General features: G+C 40.7%; 1 long non-coding RNA gene across 1 annotated transcript; it reads left to right on the top strand.

The window, feature by feature from the left end:
* The first annotated feature begins 226 nt into the window (after nucleotides 1–226).
* Nucleotides 227–7,701, top strand: LOC137188804 (uncharacterized). The gene is made up of 3 exons (XR_010929528.1): nucleotides 227–786; nucleotides 6,735–6,794; nucleotides 6,941–7,701. It is a non-coding gene; the product is annotated as an uncharacterized lncRNA (long non-coding RNA).
* The last annotated feature ends 1,028 nt before the right edge of the window (nucleotides 7,702–8,729 follow it).

Below are 8,729 nucleotides of genomic sequence, written 5' to 3'. Positions count from 1 at the left end.
ACATTGTTTTGGAGTTTTGTTTCTTGCCACTGAAATTCACACAGCTCTGTTTTCGTCCCTACCAGCTCCTCAGGGAAATATGTGGCTCTTTAGCTTCTAGATGTTCCATTGAATTCACCACCTAACTGTCTTTCCGCTGCTTGGTGCTGGGTAAGTAGGGTACAATGAGTTTAACATAACTTATTTATGAAAACCAGCTGCTTGCCCCTGCTGGAAACAAAGCTGAGGAGAGTGCTGAGGATGAAGCATTCAGTAAATGTGCTTACCAAACCAAAAAATAAGCTAAAAAAGGCTAAAAGGTTACACGCAGCTGAACAGAGTGACCCCTTCCACATTGTTTCCCTTTGTACATAGAAAATGATTGATTAGTGGAGATTTAAAGATGCAAGAACTTCTACTTTCTAGTATACAAGTATGACTGTTTACTGGTACAAGTTGCAGGGCTGCAGTCATTCTTTATTTAAGTATAAAATGGTTTTCATAGGTTATACAGGGTCATAAAACTTGCAGTATAAACAATCCATTTTCAGTTCAAGTAAACATGAAAAGCAGCATAAACTTTGGTTGCAAGTTTTTATTCCCCCTTGACAAGAGCAATATGTCAGTCAGTAACACCAATAAACTCTGACAAACTAGTTTATTCCAAACAGGTATTTTCCAGCGTCATTCCACAACCTGCCTTTGTGATCTCATGGTCCAGACAGGTGGCTTGCAGCTGATGGAAACCTTATTCTCACTGTCTGCTTGAGCGCTGCTCTGCAACTCCAGCTCACCGGCTGCGTCAAGGTAAGTTCCTGCTGAATTATGTCGAGGTGAATTCCCGGTGGTGGCAACTGGATACGGTAGCAGGGGCACCAAATGGACCTCTTTGGAGGAACAGCGAGTTCATGAGGCGTAGAGTTTCATATCTTGTTGACAGCTAACGGGGAGCATTACCATGTGAGCCATTTCATTCCCTGTACGTCTGAGGGCTTTTTCTGATTTACCTCCTTGTCTTCATCCCTCCATGGCGAGGTCCTGGCAGAATTATGTGAAACGAATCGCCGGCAGTTGTGGGTTTTACTTTCAGGCGTTGTTCATGGCATGTAGCTGTGACGATGATGGGATAAACCCGCTAGGAATGTTTTTTGTGGTGTGACACTGTATTCATTTCCGGCTGCGGACTGTCTCTGGCGTGCATGTGGATCCTTAAGAAGTGCATTCTGCGGCGAACAGTAATGCAACATATTTTGTGACAATAAAAAGGCATAGCATATTGAAAAATACCCCCCTTTCCTCCTCACACAGAAAATATGTGTCTCCTATAAACACAGGCCTGCTTCTGAATAAGAATTTGATCTTGAATGATCTGCTTACAAAATACATGTAAACCCATCCGACTCCCTCAGACACATAGAAACCCACACAACCTTTTAACTGAGTTAGTGTGATTCACGTGACACACATACTCGCGAGTTGTTTTGACAGAAGGTCGATGTTAGAGGGAAGATTTAAGCGTACCTGCGTGCAGCCTGCAGGTATGCAACCGTTGAGCTCTTCAGGCCACACACATACACCAAAACCCTAATCACGTTTTTTATCCACTCTGAGAAGAGAGAGAAAAGTGAAAGAGACAGCAAGGCAGAAATAAAAGAGGGAACTGTTTGGGTTTATTTTTCTCAGATAACAAACAGCTTGTTTCAGTCAGTCTGTTGTATCTGTTGCCATCATGGATACTGGGTGATTTCACAATCTAAATTTTATACACATATGTGCATAAGAACAAACAAAACAGGGACTCGTTAAAAAAAAACTGCTTCATAGGGCTACTAGAGGTTAAAACTCCACAGAGTATCTTTAAACTTGTTGATCTTTACCACTGTCCAATCCGTATTATTGAGGTTATTTCTTCACTCTATGAAACATTGTAAAAACCTGACAAAAAAGAGATAAAGAGAAGCACAAAAAAAGCACTCCAACAGCTTCAACGGGGCAGGTTAGCGAGTGAAAACAGTCAAACAGTGAGCTCCCTACAAACATCTCTTACACTCTGTTTTCAGGGTTGACACAGACTGATGCATTCAGCAGAGGCAGATTAGCAGGCCTGGAGCTCACGTTTAAGGTCAGCCCTGATTGAATCTGAGATAAGAACATGCAAGAACAATTTGTAGATGCCTTGAAATCTGGGAGCAGTGGTGTGGTCTCACTCAGAGCCAACGTCTGGACAAAACGGTGACACCAAAGATGTTTTAAAGGGACGACGTGGTGTAATATTGTAAACATACATTAACTTTAAATTGAAATAAAATTCAGACTGTTACTGTTTTCAGAGCTCTCAGATAGAAAGAAAAATCTATTCTAAGGTTGAGAAAAAAATCTCAGCACATGGTCCATTTAGTAGCTGTTATGAAGCTTCGATCGTATTATATGATCTTCATCAATCATCTTCATCAATTGCAGACATTCAAATTACCTTTTTTGGCCACTTTAAGAACTTCATGATGATCAAAGTTCATTCTAGGCCTTGAAGACAGCAGTTGAAGAAACGATCTTGCCAAAAGGTCCATCTAGGAACTGCTCTGGAGCTTTCAATCATATCACATGATCTTCACTAGCAAAAATATTTTAACGCTTATTTTACATCAAGTATAGATTACACAAATCCCGTTAAGAAGGGAGCATTGTTTTGACGTTAATTCATCAAACATTCCCAACATCTTGAGAAAATCAGATTTTAAAACTCAGAGGTTGAGTTTAAACGTGTCAACATGTTTGAAAAGATTAATATCCTGATTAACCTGCGTGTCACATGCTGTGTGAGAGCTCTAACGCCTGTTAAACCAGTAAAGATTATGTAGTATGGCATCTTTATGTTCCCTTCATAGCCAGAAATCGGACAAAGAAGACAAAAAAAAAAAGTTTCTATTCTATTATTTGCAGAGTGAATTTATTAAAAAATTCCTTTTGGATACTTCTTTCTGGGTGGCTTGCCTGTAATCTCAAACATGAGGTGATGTGGAGCGAGTCCAACATAAACCTCGCTCTCAGACAATAGCTCGCCTTGGTAGGTAATGTCCTCACTTTCTGGATTCCTCACAGTTTGCAAACACAAAGGCAGCTTTCCTCCCCCTAACATAATCGTTTTATGAAGTATGTGAGAAAACACCCCAAATAATCTCGCAGTGAACAACATTATAAGGGAGCTGGGGGTTGGCTCCATGAGGTTATAACCCTCTATTGTGGGTTAAATACTGTTCTGCTTTGCAAAACACAATTTGATGACTTTCCATAAATGGCAGAAATGGCTAACTATTGCGGTCATCCTGTTGAATGTATAGTATCCCATTATGTAGTTGAAATTACACTTAATTAATTTCAAGGGGAGGGCAGCCGGGGTTGAGGGCAGACAGCGTTCCCATGGTTCATATCAGGGATGAAGGGTCTTTCTAATTTCACTCCCTCAGGGTGGTTGACTGAATGGAGAGGCCTGTTTTTGAGGTGGATGTGTGGCGAGTGTGTGGGCTTGATCTTTTGGCCGCTCTGGGACACGATGTTGGTCTGCGTGCCTCCCCGGGAACCTGCATGTGCGTCGAGTACAGAGCGCTCAGCCGTAATGCTGCCTGACAGCTCATGGCTGCGGCTCAGCTGCTGGCGTTTATGAAAGGGAGGTCTCGGCTTACAGGCAGCCGCGCCGGCAGAGGCTGGCAGGGCGGCCGAGGTGGAGCGCCGGGGTTCACCGAATCCTCCAACGGTAGCAGAGATGTGGAGCGACCATGCTGAGCTCACCGGGTCTTTTCCACAGGCTTCAGCTCTGTCTCAACACCGAGGACCCCGGCTGGTGTAACATTTCACCACGTAATTAGATTACTAATGTAGTGTGAAATGAAATTGAGGGGGTGTTTTGACTAAAAACCAGGCATTCTCCGAGGTCACCCATGTTTTTTACCAAAGGTGCCAGTAAAGTCCACGGCTTCCTTCATGGGGCGGTATTACAATGGTGTCATATGTGCTGCCTCCAAGGTCTCCTGCACTTGCCAGTAAAAACAAGTGCCTTATAATTGCTTTCTCTGACCCCCCCGTTCCCCCCCCCACCCATCTCGAAGGTGCTCTCACACTCATTCCAAGGTTGTTTCAGAATAAAATAATTATACACAGAGCGCACACACAGGTTGTAGTTTCTTCATGACCTCCCAAGCACTTACAATAGCTTCCAGCTGTCTCACTGGGACTCTTAGGGAATATTTTTTAAACCCAAGTCACTTTGGTAATAGCCATACAGTTGATTAGCGAGGCCTCATTCCAGAGGTGAAAGATAATTGTCCCCACCTTGAGGCTCCAATAAATTTCACCATTTTATGTTTGTAGGATTTTGTCCAAATAATGGAAAAAAACCCAGCATATGTAATAATTACTTTATGCAATAAATGATTCTGCTAAATTAGAAAAAGTTAGAGAGAAGATTAGAAGTTTAATAGAGTACACTTGTGACTTGTGCTGAAACTATAATCAACAATTTTGATAATAAATTTATATTTTAAGTCATTTATGAAGAAAAATGCCAAATATTATCTGGTTCCAACTTTCAAAATGTACAGATTTGCTGTTTTTTCTGTTGTATGTCTTTATAAATTAATCTTTGTGTTTTGGACTGTTGGTTGGATAAAAAGCTAAATCCGAAACTGAACACAAGTGAGCTTGAAGGTTCATTTCTGACCTTGAAAATCGCAGTTTGACAAAAAAATTCTTCTCACATGCTCTACTTACTTGATTTTTCCAGAGCTTTTAGTCACATCTTGTGGCCTTCATGGGCGGAAGAGTTTGCTCAGTTGTCATGGCGATGGTGTCATGACAGAAACTGCAAACTTAAACCCATAACTCCATTCTAAGGTCACATGACAACAACTGGACCATCTCCATGACAACTGAGCAAACTCTTCCGCTGATGAAGTTCATGAGATGTGACTGAAAGCTCCAGAAAAAACAAGTGGAGCTTGTGATCATTTATTTGGGCAAATAACAGTTTGAAGATGCCACACTGGGCTCTGGGAAATTGATATTGGTGTTCCTCACTATTTTCTGCTATTTTGTCGCTATTTTTATTGTTCAGTTCATTCATTAATCAATTATCAATCTTTTAAGATTGATAACTGTTAATTAACACAATCATTGGTTGAAGCATAAATTGTGACTGAACAAATTTCAAAGTATTACAAATCTGACAAAGTATAATCTAATCTAGAGCTGAAAGATGATTAAGTCCATTAGTTGATCAACAGAAAATTAATTGACAACAATCGTTTAAGTCATTTTCTAAGCAAAAACACAAATAATACACTAGCCCCAGCTTCTTAAATGTGAGTATTTGCTGGTTTTCTTAGTTTTCTATGATAGTAAACTGAGTATGTTTAAGGTTTGAACTATTGATTGGACAAAACAAGACATTTGAATATGTACAATTGGGCTTTAAGAAATTGTGATGTGCAGTTTGGCAAACTAATCAATGATGAAAATAATCATTAGCTGCAGACAGGTGGTACAAATCGTGACTTATGAGAATGAGGATGAACCCAGCAAACTTCACCAGAAGGCAGAAGTTAAAATATTCTTTCCAGTATTCAAAACCAGGACAAACCAAATGTTGTCATAAAATAAATAGTCAAAAACATGAATGGAGAGATAACATTTTACTTATGTAGACTGGACAGCAAATTGCTGCTATGAAAACTATGAGGACTCTTACTGGGGGTAAAAAAAAAAAACTGAGGAGAAAAAAAGTTTTAGATAAACACAAATAAATTGAATTTGCTGTGTGTCAGTGACCTGGGGAATGACTAAACCAGAGCCTCAGCTGCAGGCCCCTGTAGATGCATCTGTGGACGTTTGCAGGGGTGGGAGGCGGTGGTGAAGGGGCTTGAATGGCACATAATGTATTTTTCTTCAGGAAGGAGAGTTTGCTGAGGCTTGGAACCCATTTCCACATCATATGTCAGGTCCAAAGAGCCCACAAAAACTGCACGTCACTTTTGTGAAATCACACTCTATTCACTTCCTTTACACGTTTCCCAATGGTTGTTATTTTTCTTATAACACAGGGAAGCATTGAGCAGAAGTATCTCAGGTCTTGTACACAGACAGGAAGTGTCCTAATTTGCGTCACCATTACCGAAACATGTATTTGGCTCTAATCGCTGCATTTCTGGTGCATGCGTGCACCATCACACGTTTATGAAGGATGCAGAGAGGAACATCTGGTGACAATCAGGGGTATCGGTCTTGACAGCGTAACTGTCAGCACGCATCTCCTGCAACAAACCATCTCCTGCCTGCTCTCTTACGTTACCCAGAGGCCATTTCTTTGTTTCCTCCCCTGTGCGGTTTGCCAGGAGCTTGTTTGTACAGATGACTCCCCGATCGCACGTTTCTCACAGGGGATAATAAGGCCTCGACCCTCAAAGTGCACTTTGCCTGGCAGTTGTGTGGAGCTGTGTCATGACCAGTTTACTATTAAGAGTGCTGCTACAAAAACAAAGGACTAAAACAAAGATTAAGTTTGATGTCTTTGCTTTATAAAGATCTTTACAAGGTTGTTTTTCTTTTATCCTCATAATGTTCATTTATGACTTTTATTTTATCGTTTTTTCTTCTTTCTTTAAGTTTAAACATCAGCCTGCCCACGGACTGCAGATGAAAACCAGAGGTGGAAAGTAACAATTACTCAAATATTACATCCATCCATCCATCCATTTTCTTTACAGCTTATCCTCTGGAGGGTCGCGGGGAAGCTGGAGCCAATCTCAGCTGACATCGGGCGAGAGGTGAGGTACACCCTGGAGAGGTCGCCAGTCAATCACAGGGCTAACATATAGTATAGAGACAGACAACCATTCACGCTCACATTCACACAGGCAATTTAGAGTCACCAATTAACCTAACGTGCATTTTTTTGGTCTGTAGGAGGAAGTCAGAGTACCCGGAGAGAACCCACGCAGGCACAGGGAGAACAAACTGCAAACTCCACACAGCCGGCTGGTGGGTTCAAATCCAGAACCCCTTTGCTGTGACATCGCCTCCGCCACTCCTCGCTTGTCACTATAGGCATCTTGACACTGGCTGACAAGGATGCAGATATTTACGTCACAATGTCAACAAGGAAGGGCCACTGCATGTGTTTCCTGGAGCTGTGTTTCTAGAATGCTTTCTCCAACAATTTACACTACTCTGAGCCGCATTTCTTTGTCCTTGTAATCTGGTATGTAAGAGTTGTATAAAAGTGGAATTCCTGAAGCAGCAACAATTATTTTCTCCTCGAGGGACATCCTCCTATAGCTTCCTGGTCCACCAATAAGCCACTTCGTTAGTTTCACTGCAAATGTTGCCCTGATGTGCATAAAGTTGGCATTTTTAAACCTTTGACCCTCCCTTTTTTCATGCCGCTGGTCAGTCTCGTGTCCCCTGGAATCCCACAATTCCTTGTGAAGCGATTTGCTTGTGTCCCATAGAAAATGAATGTTTATGTACATTGTTATATATTTACATTATGGAAAATCTGCTTCCCAGAGTGAGATGCTGTGTTTGCTTCTCAACATTTCTGGTTTACACACAGGCATGAATGTAGCTGTAAAAAGATCTTTTACTGTTTACTGGGGAATGTCATACATTTAATGATTATGAACCAAAATCTCAAGTTATAAGTTTCTTCTAATATGATTTCAAAGTGGATTTACTGATGCTTATTCTCAACAGATCTCAGAGAAATTTTGGTACGAAATTTTGGCGCAAAGTGTGTCACTTGGATGCAAAGAGTTAAGATTTCAGTTTGGGTTGACTTGGTGACACCTGTGTTTACTGGAGGTAATGCACAGAACATTTTAACAATACAAGTCCCACAATTGCCTTCAATATGACACATTTATCAGTCACTGGAGACAAGAAACATGCTTTGAGATGCTACATCAGAAGATGAGCAACTTGTGCAACTTCTTCATAAAACACCTGTAGCCTATTCTCCTCTGGAATATGAAATATGCACATGTGCAAACTACATGCATTGTTCATATGTGTTAAATTTTGTCTTCCAAATTTCATCCAGTACATTCATATATCATTTTTTGTGAATCCCTGACTCCATTGTATCCGACATGGATTGGCGGACTCCACCTCTGACAATACAAATTACTAATGTGTGTAAATGCAGTTAATAGCTATATCAGAATAAATATCAGCCACAAACAGTATTGAATATTGGGTTTGATATGATGAAAATCTTTAAGATCAAACACCAAAGAAATGTAATAAATACATAAACTCTGGCAAATACACATTAGTTGTGTTTCCACTAGATTTGCAAGAGACTTTCAAGCAAAATGGCAAAAAGGAAAATGCGAATTAGGTGCGTTTGAAGCGAATAAACTAGGCTATTTAAAGCATAGTTTCATCAGAAGATGGCATAGCCTTAAATAATCTGCCAGTACACAGAGTAGAAGAAGTAGAGGTTGACATCTGGAAACAAAACAAATGGTTATATTGTCTTGACGAGAGAAAAATGGAGAGAGGTCTTCGGGACTTTGTTTCAGTTGGGCAAGTTGTAATTGTTCCTTTACGTCAGCTAGTATTGGCCATGCTTCATGCTATCTGGAGACGTCAGAAGACAACAAGAGTGGAAACAGCTGATCAGTCATGTGAGTTAAAAGTTCACTGGATCATTATTTGTTTGACAAATGTGTTTCCATTACCCATTTTGTGCATAAACT

This window comes from Thunnus thynnus, chromosome 9, assembly GCF_963924715.1.
Source record: "Thunnus thynnus chromosome 9, fThuThy2.1, whole genome shotgun sequence".
NCBI lineage: Eukaryota > Metazoa > Chordata > Actinopteri > Scombriformes > Scombridae > Thunnus > Thunnus thynnus.
The sequence above is the reverse complement of the archived record's forward strand: the minus strand, read 5'-3'. Positions and strand labels throughout refer to the sequence as shown.